At 36.7% G+C, this 15,990-nt stretch overlaps 1 protein-coding gene across 4 annotated transcripts in view; it reads right to left on the minus strand.

The window, feature by feature from the left end:
• The window catches only part of LOC150086729 (uncharacterized), a 72,012-nt gene that overhangs the window by 26,206 nt on the left and 29,816 nt on the right, over positions 1-15,990 (minus strand). The window contains exon 1 of one of the 4 annotated variants that reach the window (XM_090372720.1): positions 6,290-6,383. The exons of 2 other annotated variants lie outside the window; for them this stretch is intronic. The gene's annotated coding sequence lies outside the window, so the exon portion shown is untranslated. Of the gene's footprint in view, positions 1-1,436; positions 1,701-6,289; positions 6,384-15,990 lie in introns of those variants that run through there. One more of the 4 variants, XM_090372719.1, reaches the window with a different exon arrangement.

Raw genomic sequence — 15,990 nt, forward strand, 5'->3', positions numbered from 1 at the left:
TGTTTTCTTGTAAATGCAAATGTACCGAAATTTATTGCAAATACAGGCGTCTTTCTCTCTCTTGCGCTCTTCATAAATTAGTTTTTAATTGCGTGTTAATTGATTGGTTTGCAATTACTATTACAGTAATAGTCATTGCAATATAACAAGAAATTGAACTCCTTTGTGGAAAAGACCCGAGTTCGAATCCAGTCGATGAGGAATTTTTATGGGCCTTTTTGACAACGTGGCTGAGTTAGTCGGTCTCAGACGAGGGCAGCATGGCTTTTTCTTCCTTAAATTACTATTACTGCTCCATGTACACTGTTGGTAAATTGTGTGTGTTCTTAGGTCGATTTTCTGTTTTGTTGGACGAAAAATTCGAGTTTCCGGGATAAAAAACCATGCTACCCTCGCCTAAGACCGACTAACTCAGCCACGTTGTGAAAAAGGCCCATAAAAATTCCTCTCGTCATCGACGGGACTCGAACTCGGGTCTTTTCCACAAAGTAGTTCAATTTCTTGTTATCAACCTGGCTGTTTTTGATTCATAAACCCTTACATTTTAATAACTTAAAATTTTCAAAAGCGCTTTAAAATCTGGAAAAATTATTAAAAAGTGTTTTAAAATCTGGAAAAATTATTAAAAAGTGTTTTAAAATCTAAAAAAATTAGTGTTTTAAAATCTAAAAAATTTGAAATCAAAATTTTAAATAAATGTATTAATTTAGAAAAAGTAAAAAACATTTTAAAAATTGAAAAAATTAAGAAACTTTAAAATTCTTTAAATTAAAAAGCCTTTACATTTCAAAAATAATTTTAAATAATTCGAATTTCTAAAAAAAATTTAAATGTTTGAAAATTTGTAAAAAAATAAACTTTAAAAAAATTAGGAAACATTAAAATTTTGAAAACATTAAAAACGTTTAAAAGTTGTTTTAAATTTTCGATAAATTTTTTTAAAAAATTTAAATTAAAAAATTTTAAACTATATAAAAATTTGTTTGTAAACTTATGTCTATGTCTTTCAAGTCGTCATAATAAACATCAATCGAAGATTGAAGCCAGTGTAAAGTTTTGATGTATCTCACTGACGATAAGAACATTTAAAAAAATATATTAATAAATAAAAACTCTGTAAGGGGAATTTTAGAAAACGCAGGGTGAATACGACGAGGGAAAATTATGGAAACACTCAATTCCAGTCAATATATTTGTAGTCATGAAGATATTTTATTTAAATATTCACCTAGTGATATGTAATAAAGGGACGACCCTTAGCTAATGTCGTTGCATAACTTGGTTCATTAAAATCCTGAAAGATGAAAGATAACGGTAGAAATGGTGACTCGTTGTCCTCTGAAGATGACGCGCATCAAAACTCAGAATGTCTGTATACAATTACAGTAGTTAACTGGAAATAACAGTTAAGAATGGTAGACTATAAAACTACTCACAAGACTTTCCAGAAAGGAGGGGGGGGGCCAAAAAAATCCGACACTCCGCCTACGACGAAAATCGTTACATGCAGCGGCCTTCTCCAAGACACGTGCGCACAATAGGCACTAGCCTAGCCAAGCCTCTGGCCACTAATACATTTACGATGGGGATTGCCTGATCGAAGTTTCAGTGAGGCGCGAACCACGCCACAGCAAGAACGTCAGCTGCCGAGATACGACCATGTTTGAGCTCGTGCCCTCTCAGACCGTATATGCTGCCACTGTTCTGGCATGTAGTTTCAAAACCTCTCTCTCTTTCTCCCCTCCTATCACTATACACATGTCCGGCACGTGATCGCTTTGACGTTCGCTTCGAGGTCGCAGTGCGTTTCGCCTTGGGTAGACATATCCTCACGTGCCACAGCAGCAGCAGTGGGGCTCAGAGCGATGACGAAACATCTCGCCAGCCAGCGTGCGCAATCTTTCTCCCCTCTGTGTCAGCTAATCGTTTCGCCTGTTAGTTTGCCGTTGAGCGCGCCGTTCTGTCCTTGACGTAGAACATGAACACGTGCATGGAGAATGACCGCGTGTCAATATACTTATCGGCGTTCGGTCGGTTGTCCCTCTCCTGAACTCCCCGGTAGACCAGGACTAGGGACAGAAAGTCTGTCATTTCACACGCTGTTGAGATTTGAGGAGTGGTTCGGAAGAGGAGAGAGTGGGTGGAAGAATTCCTCGAAGGAGAAACTATTTCCTCTCCCGCGATTAACGCGTTCCTCTGAGCATTTATATATCCCGGAAAGGGTTATATAACTGCTCAGAATGTCTGTATACAATTTACAGAATTGTATATCCGATCCTCGCCCATAAAAGTTTCAAGATTGGAAAAAATATAAGTAGTACAGGGGCCACAAATTTTCAAATTGTCTTAATGGATCATCATCATCGTGACCGGGGTTTAAGCCCTTGACTGGTAAATACAGTGATGTTTCTTGTATTCTCTCTATCTTGTGAACTCTCTGATCGTGTGGTCATACCGGAGTATAAGCAGAAAATTTATTTTTATTTATTCCTCTAAGGTTCATTGAAGGACTACAGATTTCTCCTATATGAGAGAAGACACCTTTAAAAAAATTCTCCAATCAATGTATGTCTTTTGCTTATATTCTCTTGGTAATTTGGCATACTAAATTATTCGACTTGTAAAAGGAAAATACTAAATTGTCAGAAACTATTTTCCCGCATTCTGTTTCCCTCCACTACTCCTTCATTGAAAATTTACAAGAGAGTTACTTAACATTTTTGTACAGCCACCTCCTTTCCAATTTTGTTATGCCACCTCACTTCCCTTTAAAATTTTCAAAATTTGTTCAGTTTTGAAAAAACCTAGTTATTTAAAACCACATTCCACCCATTAAAACATTGAAGAGGTGAAGATTAAAAAAAAAAAACATGGTATATTTTTGAACACTTTCCCGATCCCTGGATCCTCCATCATCTCCTCTAAGAATGCGAGCCTCCTTGTTTAGGAATCCCCATTTATAAAATTACGAGGTTTTAAATCCACTTCAGTGAGATACGTTTTACCACGCTATTTTCATTTGCACGTGTTTAAGTCCCAAAAACCATACCTTAGGAATCCCGATAAATCATGAGCAATCCAACATTCCTTTATCTCAAAGTACAGTTTCACTTTCCTCAAGGTCCGAGTAGCTTTTTGATTTCCATACTACATCTGTTAATGCTTAAAGTACAGATGTAATTCAAAACTTGTAATTATGAACAGCTTCCAAGAAGGACACTCAATACTTCTGAAAAGAAAAGACATCTTCGCTCTCATCCTACAAGCGCTATCAGGCAAAATGATATGTTCTGATTCGAGCTCGAATCCTATCGATGACGCGAAGAACTTATTGAAACTGTTTTAAGCGAGAGTGAAGTAACTGAACTAGACAGAAGCACAGATTAATTATTTCAGTGCCATGTTCTGCGAATTCTGAACACCAATTGGAATATAAAACTGTCATGACATACGTAATTTCTATTCAAACGGAAACTAGGTCCCAAACCAGGCCAGGAACAGGAGATGTGTGTCCCGGGGCTTCACTAAATCCAAGTACCGATTTCCACAAGTGTCCATTTTTTTCTTATCTTTTCTTTTCGCTTTTTAAAACTCTTAGACCAGTGTTTCAAAACCATTCGAAAATTGTAATGAAATCTTACTCCAGTGAGAATCCAAAACGATTTATATAAGCGCATTAGAGATAAAATCCAAGTTGAATAACTAGTTAGGTGGCTAGAAAATATAAATATGTATCATCCTTTTAAAAAAGTTGTCAAGTAAAGACTTGTTGATAACACATGTATATACATACATACAATAACCATTATCCGCTCTGCAAGAAGGAGAATCTTTGAAACGTCGGACTCAGTAATCATGATTGCACCAGACTCCATCGAGCTGGAGACTCAGAGTTACACAACACTGTAAAGTGTATCCTGAGGCCCATTTAGTGGTTTTGTCATAACGCTGTGATTTAACTATTTAATATGTTTTGGAATCCCTTCCTTGTTGGGGACGAGGGCGTTCGCATCCCGCTCAAACCCTTTTAGGAGAATAAGCTGCAGCTAGCCAAGCAGATGATAGATCAAGTCTCGAGGAATCACTGCGTAGTGCAATATAATTTTTTGTGCAATTCACGATGTGGTGAAAAAGTGTTATTAAAAGTTAAGGAAAACAAGACTGACTAACTGGACTGAAGAAATATCTTTTATTTATGTTAAAACCAGTACCATTTCGATTTTGAAAAATAAGTTTTCGAGAAATATTCTGTTTACAGTGAGCAATTCATAAACCACCTCTGAAGATATATGACCTTCAAAGGCGCCTCTACAATCTTCCAATATCTTGAATATATCGATTTAAATGTTGGAATAGACCAATTTTTAATCTTTTCACACCCAAGGTGATAAACACACGTGTAGTAATGATAAAAATCCTCGATCTGCAAAAGACCTTATTTCATTCTTCGCCAAATATCAAACCTAACCCTGTTGCTAGGACAAAGTTATCGATGGATGGCCTTTGTACTTCTTTACGGATACACTTTCTACTAGATCTCACTTCCACGAACACTGTGACCTTGAGAAAAGTGTCATCTTCACCGAATGGAATTAGGAAGCCTATACATCAGTAGATATCTACTGAGCATGATATAAAGCAGACATATCCAGCATATAAATTCTTCTTCCCTCTTTACCAAAATAATATTCACATTTTTAATTAAAATTAAACACCCTGTCCTTAATTAATATCTATTTATTTATACTTTCAATATCGGTTCGGGTCGTGTTGTATATGCACTAGAAAATGAATCGGCTATATCGTGTCTACAAATTGCGTGTATTCTATAGTGTTTTTTGTTTGCTTTTGCGGAATGAAAAACCGGAGATTATAGGAGTGAAGAAAATCATACGACGCTCGATTGCAACTGAATAACTCATGGACAACGTGAAAAATAGTCCATAAATGTTTTTCTCATCAACACCGCGATTCTGAGTAAAGACCCTTTTCTACCCAATGTAGAAAAACATTGGTTATATTCATGTGTAAAACCAAAGCTATTAAAATTCCACAATCCATCAATATTTTTCTCTGTGCCCCTCCCTGCTGGGGAACCTGCTAGCACGGTGGTTACGATCACTGTTCTTTAACACCAAGTAGAAAAAGCCTAGATTGGAATCCTATTTTGATGAGGGGAAGTTTTGTGGATGGTTTTTATCACGTGGCCGAGTTAGTCAGTCTCGTATAAAAACTTCTTTTTTTTTTTAAATCTCTGAAGTTAGTTTTTCATCCTCAAAATATGAAAAGCCAACAACAGAATATAAGCAACACGTTATCACAGCTATTCCTAATCGTTAGGAGGCGACCCATATTCATATTTCATCGATATGTGCGACCCAATATGATATCCTGTGATATTACAGAAATACAAACATCCTAAAATATTTACCAAAAAATCCTGTTTTTTTTTTTAATAACTTTTGTAACTCACATTACGAATTAATTCAATATATTCTTATTTATTTTTATTTTTTTATCCATACAACCCATTATAAATGTGTTAGCGACGTCAATTTGGATAGGACCACAGGTTGGAAAACTGCAATATACTGACGCAGCAGTCAAGGGCGTTTCAAGGGTATTTGTCGCAGAGTTCAAATAGAATTTTTCCGCCGCTTGTACCACTTACACTTCTAAAAAAAATTAATAAAAAACGCAAAATTTGAACTTCTTTCCCCCGCTCGAATGCTACGCACCCCTTGTACCCCCGGGTTGAAATGCCTCTGGACGAGTAGTCGATGAAAAGAGCGAGGGTAAAGAACTACACGCATTTTGCGTCATTATAGTTCAAGTGCATATGACTGTTAAATACGGTGCTGTTCTTGTATTCTCTCTCTTGTGAACTCCTCCAGCTTAAGTGGTCGTCTCGGAATGTAAACAATTTTTTTTTTCAAAAATTTCCCCAGAATCAAACTAGTGGAAATTCATTTACTGCATCCATGATCAGTGTATTGCTGACAATTTACAGTCCAAAAGAAAAAAAAACAAAGGGGGGTGGAAGCAATTATTTGTGAAATAAAAATCTCCTAGGGTACTGGCAGCCGATACAAATAGATAAAAAAAATACAATCGAATCATTATGATCCAATCATAATGATAGAATCATTATAAAATCATAAAATCATTAAACACTCTACCATATGTCTTGAAATTTTCAAATTTCAACCTTCTTCCCGAACATAATAAATAAATAAATAAAATAAACAAATTAATCAAATAATATTTCATTAACGTCTACAAGACTTACTCATTGCGCCACCATCGGGGAAAAAGTGCATAAACGATTAACACCAGCTCAACCGCCACCACATGTCACGGACTGGCATTGTTCGGCTGGCAACGTCAGTCGGCGATCCGATCTTTCTCCACACGTGCAGCGAGACACACATGAGGCTGTTCCAGTTACTATGGTTACAACCACCATAAGAGTTATTTAAATATATCTGTTTGTGAACTTGGCTATAAAACAGAATACTGTATCGCTAGCTAGACAAAAAAACAAAAAAAACAAAAAAAGAAAAGAAAACTTGTATTGTGTCTGACATTTTGTACCAAGTAAGCGTTTAGTTGATTCGCAGAGTCGTACATTTTGGGTGGGAGGCCATTACCGTAATGGCAGCGGTCGTCTGAAGGTCACACAATAGCATGCGCTACCGCAAACATCTACGAACTTCCTGAGGTCTGAAGGGCAAGTGTGATGGCTTTTACGTAAACCGTATCCTAGCAATAACCACACGTGATTTTCTTCTGGGATTTTTCCACCTCAACTATGTCTTTAACACTGCTTTCATTGTTCGTGCAGTGGAGAGAGAGAGAAAAAAATAACTATTTCTATACAACAGAACGTAGATATTTACTCCCGAATATCGAATTGAGCAGAAATATTTCAAAATTAAACGAAACGTGAGATAAATAAGTCTAAGCTAGCGTGGTTAACAAGAATTAGATTGAAGCAACCTCAAAAACCGGAAACGTCTAACCTACAAGACGTCACTTCCGCCTTTTGCATTTCTAAGTTTGATCAAAGACTGAACTTTCGCATTTAAAACTATCGCTACTCTTCATTAAAGCCTTTGAAGCCGGAAGTCCCAGTGCACGTGCTGACACCAGGGAGAAGAATGGGGGTAAGGGGGAAGAAAGGGGAGGACGATTAGTGTATAGTCACATACGGAACCGTTCAGGAATCTGCACCCGGTAGCTAAGGGCTGTTAGCGGGTGATGGTAGGCAGACGTAGGTGGTCGTTATCATTGGCAAATGGGGAGAAAGGAGGAAGTGAGCATGCAGAGATTTTCCGGTCGGACCACAGCGAAAGTCGAGGTTACAGATTCCGCTATAAATAGTGAGGGATAATGGCTGATGACTGCATTTGTTGTTTGTCACCCTTAAATATGGTAGCAGCAAAGTGTAGTTTATCCATTTGGATTGAAATGAGGACGATAGAGTCAGACAAACATGCTGTGGAGAGCAATCCATGACATCTTGTGTCATGAATCTCATTGGTACTAGATGTGATTAGCAGCTACCACTCAAATAACCTAAGCTTTCAGTGTGTAACATGTGACCATGATAAAAATAGAGGGGGATTGGGCCATTTTCTCAGCAAGGATTGGGCATTCTCATCTTGCACCCAGGCTCATTGAATTCTAAGAATGATCCTGGAATTGTTATTCTATTTCGGCTTCAAATTATAAAAAAAAAAAAATTAAAAACCAATCAGACTATCGTTTTATTATGGTGATGTACAATACAGCGATAATTATCATTATCGTCACTGTATTATAATCTAACTATAGTTATAATAATAATTCTATTATCGTTCTCTTATCATTATTGCTATATCATTTTATGATCATCGCTAATATGAGCCCCTGGCTTCAAGAGGTAATGGGTAGGCTGCAAAGTCGTATGCCATATAGGTCTCTTGTTGCAATAAAGATTTTCTCTTTATGTGTACAGAAGCAAAAATTAATTAAACCGTTGACAAGTTGTTTTCTTAGTCTGCTGGAAACATTAAGCTCATGCGCTGCAAAGTCCAATAACGTCATCATCAAGTAAGAGTTCAGATGGCCTCTCACTGCAGCAGTCATGCACGAAGATTGATATGCAGCTTGTTATTCCTTTTTTATGAGAGAAGAAAGGGCAAAACAAACTACAATTTATTGCAGAATGTGGGTTCAATGCTAAAGCATATGTGAATCAACAGCAAACAACTTTACAAACGTCAAGGTTTATTATTCAGAGACGTGCCTGCAGTGTGGCAACATTCACATTATACCTCTCATGCTATACTAAGGTGTGATTTTTAGTTGTGACTACACCCGCCATGCGATTTTCACCTTTTCACATCACTGGAAGACGCTCTTGGAGAACGTCACCGCAGCGGTCGCCATTTAATAAGGAGGAATTTTAATAAGGAATTATCGCAATTGGTTCTGATAACGAAATGTAAATTCAGTTTAATTAGGGAGTATAATTAAAACCAATGAAATATATAATGCCATCTCCCTTGTCTTCCCCCTCTATTCTTGGAATTCTCCAAGTGCATCATTTATCTACTTCTCCGGAATTGGGTTTCTGAGAAAGACCGACAACCAAGGAAATACTAGACACCAGGAAGAAATGGACCCTATATAGCAACTCCCTAGTGACGTGTAACAGTATATTCAGTTGACAGGTGCGTAGCATATCCCCCCCCTCGATTTCATGCTTCCTGTTCAAAAACAGCACGTGCAGGTCCATTACGTAATCTTGTGGGTTAACTGCAGAAACTTACAAATGAATTGTGTCCTCTCTACTTGACCTTGGCAAGAGTAATGACGCACGCAATACGCAATATATGAATCGATAAAAGTTATGCACATATCTAATGATTTGTACTTCAATACGCATAAGAGGCTAAAGGGATAGTAGTACCATGAAATGATATATTGATCTACTTTACTTACGTCACTGGAAATTACACAATGGTTATGTACAGTACGCTATCTAACATCTCCTCATAAGAGAAATTTCCATTTAAGTTAAATAAAATAAGCCAAAATTGATGCTGAATCGATATCCAGTGAGGGATGTCGATGTCTATTTTACACAATATTCATCCCCATTCCACTATGTATATCTTAAAGCATATGCATCATTTATACACAGCCAATGTATAAATCTCCATTCGGTAACATAATTAATAAATAAAATAATATTTATTTATATTGACACCAGGTGGCGGATAAAGCAAACTTGCAATTTATATAAAATAAATATAGTTGATTGAATTCCTTTAAATAATATTTATTCGTTTTATTTATATTGAATCAATTTTTGGCACCAGGTGGCGGGTACAGCAAACTTGCAATTGCTATAAAACAAATAGAATCGATTGAATAGCATATGCATCATTTATACACAGCCAATGTATAAATCCCCATTCGGTAACACAATTAATAAAGAAAATAATATTTATTTATATTGACACCTTACTTTTTGACACCAGGTGGCGGATAAAGCAAACTTGCAATTTATATAAAATAAATATAATTGATTGAATTCCTTTAAATAATATTTATTCGTTTTATTTATATTGAATCAATTTTTGGCACCAGGTGGTGGGTACAGCAAACTTGCAATTGCTATAAAACAAATAGAATCGATTGAATAATATTTATTTATTTTATTTATATATTGATTCCTTGTTCTTGGCACCAGGTGGCGGGTAAAGCAAAATTGCAATTACTATAAAAACAAACAGAATTGTTTGTTTTCACCGCCGTTAACGATACAATTATGGTGGACTTTAAAAATTCGTTATTTGTTAATTTATTAATAAAAAATTTATTAATAAATAAATAATAAATAATTAACTCTATTAATTTATCAATCTAGAGACTGATTAATTAATAAAACTGCAGAAGAAAGTTATTAATCAGAAATAAAAATAGAAAGATGAAAGAGACTCTTGCGTATGTTTATTATGTTTCGCATTGGGTGTGTTCTGAAAACGCTAGCGAGTGTAGTTTATTATCTTTCAAGCAATTACAGATCTGTCCATCAAAGGTATTGCTGTCAGAGGTTTCTCTCTTTCTCTAAGACATCATCGAGGCATTTTTCAATAAAAAAAAAAAAAAATTGAGAAACAAAAAAAGCTGGAACGAATTTAGCTGATAATTTGTGTTGCAAGATTTGGCAGATTTCTTTAACCACGTGTAGTCATCTTTGTAACACCCTCTTGCTCCTCCTCTCCTCTGTGGAAGTGCACATACCGTGAAGAAAAACACATGTCCAAAAACAGAGGACCTTCGACCTTTTGCCAACCAAGAAAGCATATTTCACCATGACATTCTAAGATTTGGCAACGAAAGCCTGAAGGCTTTGTTTGACTAGTTTCATCCTTGCTCTATTTTCTGTGCGTAACTTTCTTCCACTACATCCCGTCATCTGTGGTTATAAACGTCTCTAAGAATAATCAACCAGTGTTGCAACTAAAGTGAACGGTTTGAAATCTTTTGTTTGGCATCTTGAAAATATGAGTTTAAATAGATCCAGAGAAGGTTGAGCTCACTAATACGTCAGGTCCAGAGCATGCGCATATCATTCATACCTAATACACTGCGCTATCAAAAGTATTCGGACGTCAATAACTTATGAGAATAGAATGATCGCTATGCAGCATTTATTTGTACACAAATGTGAAAGGCGTAAAGCCCACGTCATGTCAAAACAGAGTGGGATAAGTGTGAGTATCAGGAAAAAACCAGCCTCCTTTCTAATTTTATCATCAAGATATTGCACTAAAAGAGTTAATTGAACTGTCTGAAAATCTGCTTAGTCGCTACTTCCAGATTATACATGCAAATGATCAAATAAGCTTATGTTGGAAACGAAAATAAATTGTTTTGAAAATCTTCGTTTTTTTGCGACTGGTAGCCTGCTGTATGGTACATGGCTCTCTGTTTTCTAACTTGTCAAACGATGCTGGAGTTCCAAAAAGTTCTGTTCTTTTTTCTTCCTGTTTATCAATGACCTAAATCCATTTACTAGATATTTCTAGTAAATGGATTCCATCCATAGTTTTTCTGGTAATAATATACTACATTCCACTTTCCAATGTGAGAAACTCTGCTCCTCACAAAAAGCTTCTCGAATATCCAACACGAATTCCTTAAATGTCAACTCCAGGTAATTCTCCAATGGAGCGAAGAGTACTTAGTGATTTTCAGTCCTCTAAAACTCAGTCCTGTCTTATTTCTCGGGGAAAAAAATAAGTCTACATCGTATGCTCACTGGACGGTGGAAAATACTTCAATGACACTCAGATTTCTCTCTTGGTAAACATATATGTGTATTGAAAAATTTACTTCCTCTGCATTGAATAAACTAGATGCTACTAGCTTTCTGCTTAGCACTACCAGATTTACTGGCGTTACATTTCCTCTAAACAGTTACCAACTTTGTCCACATCACAAATCCTCCCCACCATGGAATATTGCTCTCACACTGTATCCTCAAAACTTTTCTCAAGCTTCTAGACTCTGTTTATAAGGGTAGTCATATTAATTAATGATCTGACTCTTGAAAAATCTGCAACTGTCTATCACATAGAAGTTTAGTTTTTGCTGCACGCCTTTCTTATAGATATTTTCACGGGAACTGCTCTTCTGGATTGACTTTCACTTTTTTCTTTCAAATTAGTCTGAATACGTGCCTCAAACAGTCAACGTCCATTCGCTGTCCAACTCCAAACTCATAGAACCAACTTTCTCCTGTCTCATTTATCTCTTCTACTTCAGTTCTTTGGAGCAACCGTCCTTCACATGTATTTCCTGAAAATTACAATTTACAGAAATTCAAGTCAGATGCCAATAGACAGATTCTCTACAGTGTCGACATGCCCTGCTGGTCTGATAGTTTCTCTCATTTGTCTTCCATTAAGCATGCTTGGGATACGACCGGACGTGAACTTGGAGCAATCCTTCACTCAACCCAAATCATGCTATTATGGAGGGATAATTCTCAAGAGGATATTAGCTTCTCTATTCTTTTTTTTAGGTTTAAATGTTGTAGCTGAATGGCTGCTAGTCACTAATACAGCTCCTGTTGTTTTTAATACTGGAATTTAATTAAATTAAAAGTGCATTGTAAATGAATGTCAAGAGTGTCAACTATTAACATTCACATCTGGTTTCATGGGAAGTTTGGAGAAACTCAAACTGTTTTTCCTTTAAAGATTTCAAAGGCATTTAATTTGTTGGACATAAAGGCATCATAGCAAGCGAACTCTCTCTCTCTCTCTCTCTCTCTCTTCCCCACCTCCGTCAAACAGACACGGGGTTTTACTTAATTGCATCTGCAATTGAGTCTCTTTCTTTCAAACTGGCCCGAACATGCTTCAGCTTGTCAAAATCTACCGACGGTTGAACTCTAAACTGCCAAACTAGAGTATTATAGGTTTCTGTGGATCTATATGAACCAATAAACATTTACTGGTATATAATCAGTTAAATGTTACCAGCATGCATGAAAATTTTTCAGTGCAGCGGAAGGAAACATTTATCGTCGTATGGTAACCATGTACCAGGTAGGTTGTTGTAAATGTGCCACCGTCTTCCAATGGTGTAAGAAGTATTCACACAGGGTGAAAAAAAGCGACCGGGCAGCTTAACGATTATAATGTCTTTTCATGAAACTTGATATCTTAAATCGCTTTTGACATTCTGGTTCAGCTAGAGCAGTAAAAGCAGGAAGTGCTACAATATCCACCCAACAATCCCGACCTGTCTCCTCTCACATCTTTGGTTCCTTGACAAAAAAGTGTTTCACTAGGATGAACGAGACCGTTCACAGAATGACGTCACCTTTTCAGTAATTTGCCTCTTTGAAGACCATTTAAACAGCTTTGATTGTGGAAATAAAATTCTCGAACTGTAGTTCATCTATTGAGTGTAGAAAGCCAATTTAACAAAACCCAAGCCGCTGACTAAAATTCAACATTAGATCGCTGATTCAGAAAGTAGACGATATATTTCAACTGTTTCATTTTAATTTATTATATTTTTTTCACACGGTTCCTGGTAGCATTATCAAACTACGTCAATCTCCATACTGATAACACAGTCGGAGACCTTGAATAATTCAAGGTGACTTACACAGGTAAATAATTACAGGTGATTGCTAAAACTTCGAAAAGGTATGTTAAATAACTCGTATTAAAAGCTGACGTAGTTTTAATGGGCCTTTTGTTGGTATTGCAAAAACTAAGTGCCATGCCCTATTATCTGTGAACATTGGACATGTTTGTTGATTCCATATCTTATATACCAGAATGCACTATCAGCTTTTCGTGTTCGACCGAAATAGTCTACTCTCCACGTTAAGCCCTGTGTCGGAGGGTGACTGTTTCAATGAGAATGAGTGAGTCTCGAGCGAAAGTGTAGGTTTTTCATCCCATGTGCATACAATTTACAGATACGTATACTGTCACCTAATTGGTTATTTGACTAAAGAACTTTGGTACACTTGTCCAAGTGTCCCAGCTTTTGGTAGGGTAGTGTAGATGTTATTGTTATGACCTGATTGCTTCTCAAATAGCCCTTGGTATTGTAAGAGCTCGCTTGCTATTAGCCACTTAACAATACATATGCAAAGTGGCCAATTCTATGGGACCACGCGAAGCGGTTAAAAGAACCCATTATTCTAGCAGCAAGTGTCATGAGAAAGGGGGTGGGCCGCAAATATCCAAGAAATCTATGGCGCTCCTATATTTGTCATGTTATTGGGCCGTTAACCTTTCAAGGCCACACGAAGCTCTTCTGACAAAGAAGAGATGGGAGCAGGGTGGTAAACAAGTGCCTATCGCGAGAGTTGTTTCAAGAACTAACGGTTCTGTTGCCTCTGGCGGGAAATGGTAGTGTACTCCTTAAGGTCAACGGCCGGCTATTACCTCAACAGTCTGGAGACTTACGTACGCCCCATCCACGTGTCACTGTCCTGCTTTCTATTTTTCTTCTCCTCTCAGAACCCAAAGCGTTCTTGCGCTGGGGAGTAACCAACATGAAGTATGGCGACAGGAATGTTAAAGCCGCTGTAAGAGAGTGAGGCACTCTTTCATGTGTCATTAAATTAGTCCGGTTGTAAGGCGGCATTGACGAAAGCCTGTTGTGGGAGAGAGGAAGCTGAGATAATAAGGATCACTACACTTAGATGTCTGGTCTGGAGATTGGGCAACGAGTGTGGGGGGTTTTTATATAGTCAGACGGATGTTGGCCCCGATAACGGCACACAATAACGCCCACCGGGTAGACAGGGAAGGAACTGTCTATTTAAGTGTAAAATTTAAATATTAATTGTTAATATAATCGAGACGTACTAAAGGAGTGTTTTAAAACATTTCATTTTTTGTGTCTTTCAGACTCTTTCTTATCCAGCTATAGTGAAACGCTTCATTCAGATATTTCTGAAATCTGTAGCTTGTTTACACAAGTCATCTCTTCTCGGTATCTTTTAATGATAGTTGATATACATAAATAATTCCATTAATTGAACATGTTAACATAAACTAAAAAAAAAAAAAACAGATAAAAAAAGTCTTATTTTGGGATACAAAATTATAAATACCTGACCAAGTTTCGAATATTTATTTCAGCTAGCTGTCTTTGCTGTAATCAGGCAAGCAAATGCACATTTTTAATCTTAATTTAAAAAATAAGGAAAAATATGCCTTGCGGATGTGTACAGCTTATCATATATTTTCTTTGGCCTGTATGCTTGAAAAACCGGCCAAAAACCAGAGTTTCCGGGAGAGGAAAAAAAAACATAATAAAATAAAATAATCATATAACCATCAACCAAGCCATAAACTTGTCCATGGTATGAAAAACAAAAGAAGAAAGCCTATAAGAAGTTCTTCCCTCGAAACGGAATTCGGACCGGGTTCTTTCTTACATTCTTTCTTATCCCTTCTGGGACAATCGTATTAAACCCGCTTACTTAAACATTGCCATATGGTTTGTTGCTCTCTGCCTGGATTGGGTAGAGTGCCCCTCTCCCTTGAACTTTCAAGGATGTACTCGTGTTGGCTATTTATGATCTCTGTTGTTGTTGTTGTTGTTATTTGGTTTTTAGGAGCATTAGCAACTAAGGCCATATTGCTCCGTATATGATCTCTCTGGCTGTTTAGTTTTGTTTTGGTGGTTTTACTACCCTGGTTAATTAATCCTCTACCTATTTTGATGCACGAATTGTATACTGATTTTGTTAATTGTATACTGCTTTGCATACTGTCTTTTTTATGTTATTAGAATTACAAGATCATATAACAATGTGTGTAATACGAATAATTTGTATTGTATAGTACTTTGTGCCTCACCCTACTTATTGGTTTTCTTCAGTTAGGTTCTGAACATGACATGTAATTAATTGATTTTGGCATGTGTATAGTTGATATAAAGTTACTGTTAAGTATTATTGTACGATGCTATTGTATTGTAAGGACCTATCCTGACAACTGTTATTTAAGAATGAGAGTTATTGATATTGAAAAATTATTAAGGAATATTAATACAGACAACCATTTAAAAAATATATATGGTCAAGACTAATAACAGAATTTGTATACAATAGTTCAGACTTTATGACAATGTCTTGCAAAATTGATATCACCTTCCCCATGAATTAGTAGCGAGTTGGACAAGGAGAGTTGGAAAAGAAGCTTCCTATATCAAAAACAAAGGTATGCCCTGTTGATTCATAACAATAGTTCAGATAAGTCCCAGGTTTAATTGTGCTCGTTTCGCCTATTACCTTTAAGCAAGAGGAAGATTAACATAGCAACGGGGGGGGGGGGGCGTTTCCAACACGCGATTCAATTGGAAACACTGATGGAGCAGACCGTAGCTAATGAGCACAGATCAGAGTAAACATTTCGCCCCTAAAGAACAATGAGCCGAAACAAAAATAAT

Source organism: Mastigoproctus giganteus, chromosome 4 (assembly GCF_048544385.1).
Source record: "Mastigoproctus giganteus isolate SK-2022 chromosome 4, ASM4854438v1, whole genome shotgun sequence".
In the NCBI taxonomy this organism is placed as follows: Eukaryota; Metazoa; Arthropoda; class Arachnida; order Uropygi; family Thelyphonidae; genus Mastigoproctus; species Mastigoproctus giganteus.